Here is a 9,331-nt window from a genome sequence, read left to right as displayed (position 1 = left end):
TTAGCATTATTGTTTAAATTAAAGCACTCCACACCCAATCCATCGCTAAATAATTAAGTTTTCAAATTCTCAAATGTTATTTAAAAACCTAAGCGAAGCTAGGCAGTATGCCTAGTATTTTATAAAACAAAATGCAAAAACAAAATGGCAGAAATAGGGCATGTGGTTTGAAATCACATTTATATTTAAAAACATTATCTGCAAAACTTTGTAAACAAATAAATATCGGTCACTGTGTTTCTGTACAGCCAATCAATGTTTACCTTACGAAAGTGAAACATAGGGTTATAACTTCGTGTAAATAAAAAGAAATGTAGCCTTAAAACTAAAAAAAAAAAAAACATTTTCAAAGTTAATCCTGTGTTAGTCATGTTTGACATTTTTTTTCATAACGTTTTATTTTAACATCTACCATCGACAAACTCTATGCAATGAAATCAGAGCACAGAAATAGTATTTAAATGTTACCAATCACATTTGTTTTGTTAATATGTTTGTGAATAGCTTAATGGATAGAACTTAAAATAGTTTTTTGGTAAGCATCTGTCATGCGCACAGTGTTCTATTTATAGATGTCTAGAGAAACTTGGTTACTATTGGCTGACTATGTATTGTGTGTCTGTTGTTCGCTTTATACATGTCTTCAGAAATGTGTTTACTTCTGGCTTTCTATGTCTTGTGTGTTGTTCTTTTTTATTTTTTATGTTATTTTCAAATCACTAGACTAGGCCTAACCTTTACAGTGCAGTTCCTTTACAAACAAGCATGTTTTTTTTTTCTTCAAATATACGTTTGAAAGATTCAGTGAAATAATAACACATGTATGCTACAACAATTCCACTATCATTTTTAAATAAACGGTATAAGGGACGCAACAATAGAAACACCGCGTAATTCGAGAAAGCATTATTTCCTTCCCCTACTAATTACAAAAAGGCATTACATTAAATATTAACGCTAAAATATACTCAAAATATAAATCACAATAGTTAATCTAAAATTACTGTCAAAACTATTTGCACATGATAATGCACCTGTACACTACGTATGACTAAATTATATGGCTTAAAAAGTTACATAGTTACATATTAGTAGTACAGAGAGAGACATAAATCTTAGCTGAAGCTTTGTTGTACATCATAGGAAGAAAAGATAGAATAAAACAAATGATTGCTTTCCATACACCTAACATTTCCGTAAGTAACACATGCTATATATGTAATTAGACCTTTATATCCCACTCTCTTTTCTTAAAGTTCTTAAAGTTCAGGTCCCGGAGTCGAATCTGTAAGACTTTCATTAGTCCACCCAGCTAGACGGCTACCTGCCTAAGGTTAGAAAAACTGGGGCCATAGGTAAGACCTCCGTACAAAACCAATAACAAACATTTCATTTAGATTTGAGTCAAAAGGCCGAGAAGTGAAATGGTGCATTCAGTCACTCGACTACTCCGACCATTCTGGTATCTACTATAAATTACAGCTTCAATAGCTTGATGAATGATTAAATCAACATAATGTCTGCCATATTGAACTCACACACAACTTTATTTTTAGCGACATCTGACCCGCTTCTAACGTAAAAAAAAAATACGTATCTTACATGATTACATACTTTCTATTTTACATTGTACATATTTATTGGTATATGGTGTATTGTTTTATTTATTTTTTATTTTTTTTTAGTTTACCAAGGCAGATAAGTATGAACAATAATTTTCAATATTATTTATACAGTTTTCAAGGGAAATAACTAGCTATTTATTTGAAAAACTAACTACATTCAATAAAACGGAAACAATTCAAATACCATAGATAAAACATAACACAATTATACGTAGATATTTTATATTTAAAAAAATAGTAAATAAAATGTTAATAATTTTTTGAATTTTATTTAAATAATCTATGTATTAAAAAAAAAACACCCTGTAGCGTTGTGTATTAAACACAAAGAACAATTACAATGACGTTAACATAAGTTTGCTTCCTTGTTCATCTTTCACATCGCTTTCACATCGCTTAATTGATTTTTTTTAAAAATCAAACTGATCGCTTCTCGGCCTTTTGGCTAAGATCAAAGTGTAGTATCTGTTATGGATCTACATGGATCTTAGCCATTTGGTTGGTCAACCCTTTTTAGGGCTGGCTGCCGGGACCGAGAGGCGGTCAATCGACCTACTAAACTCATCAAGCAATCAATTGCAAATCTCGCCAACGATCGCTGTGGGGTTGCGCCCACACATCCCTCGAAGTGCACATGCCCTTGAGATGAGTCACCCAGTACTTGTATTGGGTGGCTTCAAATGTACGAGTGGCTAACTTTCAATCCTCTATTTTTCAGCCTGACGACACCCACCTAGCAGAAATCTTAGGTGGGAGGTCCGTCACAATTGCCAGCAAATCGAACTCATCATCTCTCAAAGATCAACTACGCTAAACACAAACACCTCGCTATCAACAAACTCACTAACACTCTGACGACACCCACCTAGGAGAAATCTTAGATGGGAGGCTTCCGTCAATTACCAGCGAATGAACCAACCATCTCTCAAAACCAACTCAACGTACCCAAAATAAACACTCGTTAACAACTTCACTCTACCCATTTCAACTACCGGACCAAGCTCAAACTCTTCACATCTACAACCCTCGACTCAGCAATACCAGGAAAACTTCACTCTTCAACGTCATTTCGCCCACCTCAACTACTAAACTACGACACAACTTCACTCTTAACACAAGGACCCCCAACTCAACTACTCTCTCCAAGCTCCACCCCATCGAACATCTCTATTATCAACGACAATACACGAGACTCGCCCTTTCACCAATGCACCATACCTCATCGATTCAACTCTACCATCAATGCCACGTCACCAAACTCATCCCTCATCAACTGAACACCCCTCACGAATACTCTCGAACTACATCTACCAACCAAGATTCAACCACAACCTAATCAAGATAGTTATATGCGCAAGAAAAAAGGCCAAGAACTCCGAGAAGCGATCATGTTTTGTCATGTACTCTATGTTATATTAAAGAAACAGGAAATGAAAAACAAGAAATCAAGGAACATGGAAAAATGGAACCAAGAAAACAGAAGGAAAATCAAGAAAATTACTCTGTACATTTTTCTCTGTATGCAATGCTATGTATTGTATCTATTTTATCATGTTTATGCAACCTGTCCACACAGCTAGCTCCTGGCTATACAGGAGTGAACTGTGTGGAAGGAAGACTATTAAACGCCAAACGGCAAAAAAAAAAAAATTAAAATCAAACTTTTAAAAACGATATTACCCCGATACTTCACGCGGCCCTAAAAGACAGAGGTTTAAGCGCAACAGATTTTAACAGAGCGTACATCACTCTAATCCCCAAACATGACACAGACAGAACAAAAATCCAGAGCTACAGGCACATATCCCTACTGAACAGTGACTACAAAATCTTGACCAAAGCACTAGTAAGGAAAATAGAACCCTTCATAGACAGGATAATTCATAGAGACCAACAATACAGTATACCAGGCAGGAACATACAAAATCACACACATCTTATAAGAGACATATTATTTTACGCCACACAGAAGAACACGCAACTGGCAATCCTTAGCATAGACCAACAAAAAGCTTTTGGTAGAGTAGATCACACATGGTTAATGAAAACAATAAATGCATACAATCTATGACCCTATTTTAAAACATGGATCAACTTCATCTACACAGAAGCTCAAAGTTAACTTTTGAACAACAACAATGCAGTCACCAAATCTATACAAATAAAAAAGTCATTTAGACAAGGATGTCCGCTATCCCAATATATATATATATATATATATATATATATATATATATATATATATATATATATATATATATATATATATATATATATATATACATATATATTCATAATGCCTGTCATATTGAACACACGCACAACTTTAAATTGAGCTACATTTGACCATATCTTTTTGTGATGCCTACGTATTACTCATGGTAATATAATTTCTTTATTAGTTAATGTTAAATGTATCCATAGGATTCGATACAATGGCGCATAAAAATTGTTTTTCATTTTTCCGATGCTGAAAAGTATTTATTAATATTTTTTTTCTTATTTGGTTATTATACAAGGGAAGTAATTGCCTATTAATGTAAACCTTTTTGGTAAATCAACTTTAAACAAAAAATATAAATCAAACCTATGTGTGAAATTATAAAAAAAACTTACATAAAGTGTCTCAAATTTGATTGAAAAAAATCGTAGATGTGCGTTTGTTTTTTGTTTGAAATATTACTGTTATTGCAAACGGAAACGTAACAGCATTGTGTGTTACTCATTTGAAATACAAACGAAGATAACATTTAAACAACGTTGCATAGCCAAATATTATGTTTTAGACTATTACTAGGCATGCTGCCCAGCTTCGCTTAGGCTTTCGAAAACATTGAGAATTTAAATGCTTAATTAATTCGCCCATATAAGGCGCCGGTCAGTCGAGGTCAGTTTTGACCCCCTCATCGTAGACCCTTTGGCCAACCGGCCCCCGTGTTCTGTCGCCCCAAGGCAAGATCCTGCCAAATTTGAAGCGCCTGCGGCGCCTGGAAGTGCCCTATCGGGCACCCGACAACCTAGCTTTATAGATCATCTAGATCTAGATCTAGAATATCTAGATCTAGAATCTCTAGATCTAGATTCCAAATAGATAAAATAACTTTTTTAAGTTTAGGCCGAGAAAATCGTATTGTATACATTTCATAGCGTACATAGTTCTAAATCATATTTGAATGAAATAGTTCATTTCTTTATATTCTAAACTCGGAAGATGACGTCATCAGTTTCGTGCTCTTTTTTTTAGTGTAAACAATCAGCGACGTCATTGTTAAATGCGTTCTTGTCTCAAGTTTATACAATTTCCCGGTTGCATAAATAATACTGTTTCTCTACATTCGAATACGCCTTTATTTTTTATTTTTCTTCTTTAAATAATTTTGTGGTTATACATTTAAAACATCTAACATATTATTTTCAACAAAAGTCCGTATAAAGGTATCCATATATCGCTGCCGATTCTGACGTGATGTCCGGCGAAAATATTTTGCGGACAGACAGAGAGAGAGAGAGAGAGAGAAGAGCGCACATGGCCTTTTATAAATTAGGATCAAAAAATAAAAAAAAAAAAAAAAAAAAAAAAAAAAAATTACTCGCTTCAAAAAAAAAAAAAAAAAAAAAAAAAAAAAAAAAAAAATCATTACTCGCTTCAAATAAAAATACACGTTTATTTCCCATTTGATTTTAGAATAGAAAATGTTCTTCAAATTACCAAGAATTATGTACATTGCCATCCCTTTCTTGGTAATGTGTAATGCTTGGCTAAAAATAGAGCGCATAATGTGTTGAACCATATGCATCTTTCGCTTATAACAGAGTACCAGATATATAAGGGATCGTCTAAACATGACGACATATCTGGAGAGGGGAGGGGGTAGAAGAGGAGGATTTGGTGACGATGGAGAGAATAAAAAACAAAAATGTTTTTTTGCAGTAAAAACTAGAAAATTAATTTTAACTTTTATTTTGCATTATTAAGAAAGTCGAGCATATTTAAGATTTAAGAGGAAAAAACATTAAAAACCGCACAATAAACAGTTGTTTAATGTAATTTTGAGGAAATGGTTTGATAAAGTGAGGTGTGATATCGTTTTAGGGGAGGAGGAAGCAAGTATCATCCATGACCACAACAAAGGCAGAAGTTGCTTATCCCTAGATTAAAAAATATATATCTTTAGTATTGACTAAATCGTCAGTGTTAAAGTCGACCCCAGTGATGATTCCATTAATTGGTAACACCAATGGAGTGACTATTTCACAATGTGAAGTCTTCTATTCAACTGTCTCTGTTAACAATAGATACATTTTACTAATTACTTACCATTCCCCATTTTACTATTACAAGTTTATATCACCAGCCGTGTAAATGCATTGAAATAAAAAAATTATTAAACAAACAAGTCGGGCACGTATACAAAATAACACATTGTAAGAAAAAATAAATGTTTCTGCAAATGTTCGCATTGTTTTTTGTTTTTTTGTTTTGTTTTTTTTTCTGCTGTTTATATTAAACTTTATTGGGTTTGTTTACTTTTTTTAAAGACATACACATACGTTTATTCAAACAATGTTCTTAAGTGAGGTTTATAGTGATTAATATTTTAAAATACCAAAAATAAATTAACAAATTAAGATAGTAGTAGAGATATTTACATAATACGGGATAGGCAAGGGGTGGTTAAATCATTGCAGAGAAATTAAACATTCTAGGAAACGTATAGGTAAGACAAAATATGACACCCCAATTATAGTGACAGACAAACTTAAACTGTACGGCTTTACGTGGACGAGACTGACCGAAACAATTACACAGAAGCTGGATATATATACAAATTGCAGTACAACCAATAGGACATCGCTAATTAACATATAGGTGTACAATTTACCAAAACATAGCTTTATCAACCCACTTTATAAAACAAGTAAATAAAACATTAAAGATGTAAGTGAAAAAAACAATATTAGAAACATTAACAATCAAACACTATTACAAAGTAAAATATATAGAGGTAAAGGACTACATGTCCTTATTACATTATATGTTTGTAGTAATTCTAAAGCAAAGCAGGACGATATTAAAAACAAATGTAACAGTCAGTGGCGTAGCGAGGTGTGTCACCCGTTGCGGCACTTAATGGTTTCACCCCCCAGAGGCGTAGCGATCCTTCCCGGGGACAAACTTTGAAATTTTTGATTTGCACCCCACCCTCGAAACTTGCGATTTGCATCCCCCTCCCTCAAACGTTCGATTTGCACCCATCCCCTCAAGTTTTTCTCTATATATATTATGCTATTTTTTACCTTGGTGTCACCCCCCAACATCGATGTCGGCACCCCCCCCCCCTCTCGCTACTCCTCTGGTAACAGTACACCATATTTTATTTTCAAAGTCCTGTTTCTGCATGAACACAAATTGTCTACTTAGGTTAATGTTACATGTTACAGGTTATAAACTATAATATAATATACTCTTTATAACGTATATAGATTACATTAATATTTAACATTGTTTTAATGCTCTGCGTAAATGATTTGAAACCAGTAAAAACATCGGAATGTTGGCCACATATATACTTGTAAAAACTTGTTTACAAACGCAGTTTTAGTTTTTTTTGACAGTTTGAACATACATTTTGAAGAAAATGAAACATATAAAAAATTAAGGTGTTTTATTGTTTGTTTTTTTTAATATCATCATTTACAATAGAACCTAGAAACGTTAATTTTATGTTATGCATTTTTAGCGACATCTGCTGTTTTGATGTTTGTTGTCTTGAATGGTTTATTTTTAAAATAATACAAACAGACGGGTATCATACTAATATTGCACCAATTAAATAATAATATTCGCAAACATAATTGCCACATCCCGACACCTTGAAGTGAATAATATAACTAACTTGTCGTTCGATTGAATTCTACAAACCAGAAATAATAACTAAAAAAGTTTATCCTAACTGAAAGACAAGTGTTGTTGTTTACCTTCCTGCATCATAGGGTGAATCGTGTTTCAAACTGCAGCCACAGACAAGACATCTGTACAAAACCCATTGTACACTTTGATGTTAGCCAAAACGCCGAGAATTTAAATGGTGCAATTAACCACTCGACTACACAGACCGATGTGATGAATGCTTCAAATGGCAGTGTCAATACCTTGATTGATGATTGTATCAACATTATGGTCTTCCATATTGAACTCACACACAACTTTATATTGAGCTACATTCGACCCGCTCCCAAAGTAGCAGGTGCACATTTTATATGGTTAGATATTTTCTATTTTAATTCATTGTACATGTGTATAATAGATTAGGCTTACTGCAGTGTACATATTGTTATTTTTGTTCACAAATGCAAATAAGTATTTACCAATAATTGTAATTCATATTTTTAAGGTTTGCAAGGGAAATAATTTGGTGTTTATTTCACAAATCAAGTACATTAAATGCATTGGAAATAATTTAAATAAAAGAGACATAATTTTTTGTTTCAAAAACGTACAAACTTTAACACAGTTTTTTTTTTTAATTTTAAACTGAATATATGTCTTTGCTTTCTATTTAAAATGGCTATGTCTTTAAAATTTAAATACAGTGAGGATATGGGTTGCACATTCAGAAAACATCTGATAAAGTCTTATTGATAGCTGTTCGCCTGTACTCGGACAGTGGTTGTATGAATTTATGATTATATAACCGATAGAACCCTACTCGTGTAGACCAGGGGTCGGCAACCTTTTGAAGCGGAAGAGCCAAAAGTTACAATTTTCAAAATTGCCCTGGTTTTAAAGAGCCACTACCATTTATTACTTCAAATATTTTTTTTTTTATTAAGATTATTAGTATTTGGTCAAGTAGCTGGAGAGCCGCATCTTGATATCAAAAGAGCCGCATGCGGCTCGCGAGCCGCAGGTTGCCGACCCCTGGTGTAGACACCATCGAAATAATTTCCTGTTTGAACGGTGTCATTAAAACTTTAACACATCTTTTATAACATTTCTTCGGAAATCCCAGACTAACCTTAATGTAACTACAATTAAGGACATCCTTATCGTTTAAACACCGACTATACAATTATACCAAAATCCTAGATTGCCAAAATATAATCATTCCCACACAAGCTAATTCATGATGTAATATCACAGAGAGGAACATAACAATCACCTAATCGATAATATCACGATAATTATACAGTTTAAACTAAAAAAAAAAACCTACCCGTACAGAGTATGGTTTAATTTAAGTTTAATTGTTGTCGGTGCAATGATAGCAAGGTGTTATTAATTGTTGATATATTGTATAACAAGTTGTTATATACGTAATTAGTTACGATCTCTTAGCGTGTGATCATATAAGATTATTTAATTTAGATTCATTACACTAAATAAACTGAAATAACCTATTGCTGACTTGTCAAAGCGATCTAACAAGTTAGATGTTGATGCTACGTTAAAATCATGGTGTTGCTGAACACTTCGTAGCAGCATAGAATGAGGTGTGTCAATATATGGGGGTAAATCTGATGTACCTCTAATTCAAACGTCATGTAAAAATTGATTTCACTGGTATATTAAATTGACTTGTCTGGGGTAGTGTGTCTATGTGTGTTTGTTACTTTAAATATCGTAACCAAAACACTTGAAAACAGCAAAAAACACTATGTGATGGCGCGTTCAGGGTAACTGGTTGAAACAGGCTATATTTAGA

The 9,331-nt window shown here is 33.3% G+C and overlaps 1 pseudogene; it reads left to right on the top strand.

The window, feature by feature from the left end:
* The first annotated feature begins 2,050 nt into the window (after positions 1 to 2,050).
* Positions 2,051 to 2,138, top strand: LOC131935238 (uncharacterized; annotated as a pseudogene).
* The last annotated feature ends 7,193 nt before the right edge of the window (positions 2,139 to 9,331 follow it).

This window comes from Physella acuta, unplaced genomic scaffold, assembly GCF_028476545.2.
Source record: "Physella acuta isolate Inbredline_101_S28 unplaced genomic scaffold, ASM2847654v3 ptg000138l, whole genome shotgun sequence".
NCBI classification, from domain to species: domain Eukaryota; kingdom Metazoa; phylum Mollusca; class Gastropoda; family Physidae; genus Physella; species Physella acuta.
The sequence above is the reverse complement of the archived record's forward strand: the minus strand, read 5'-3'. Positions and strand labels throughout refer to the sequence as shown.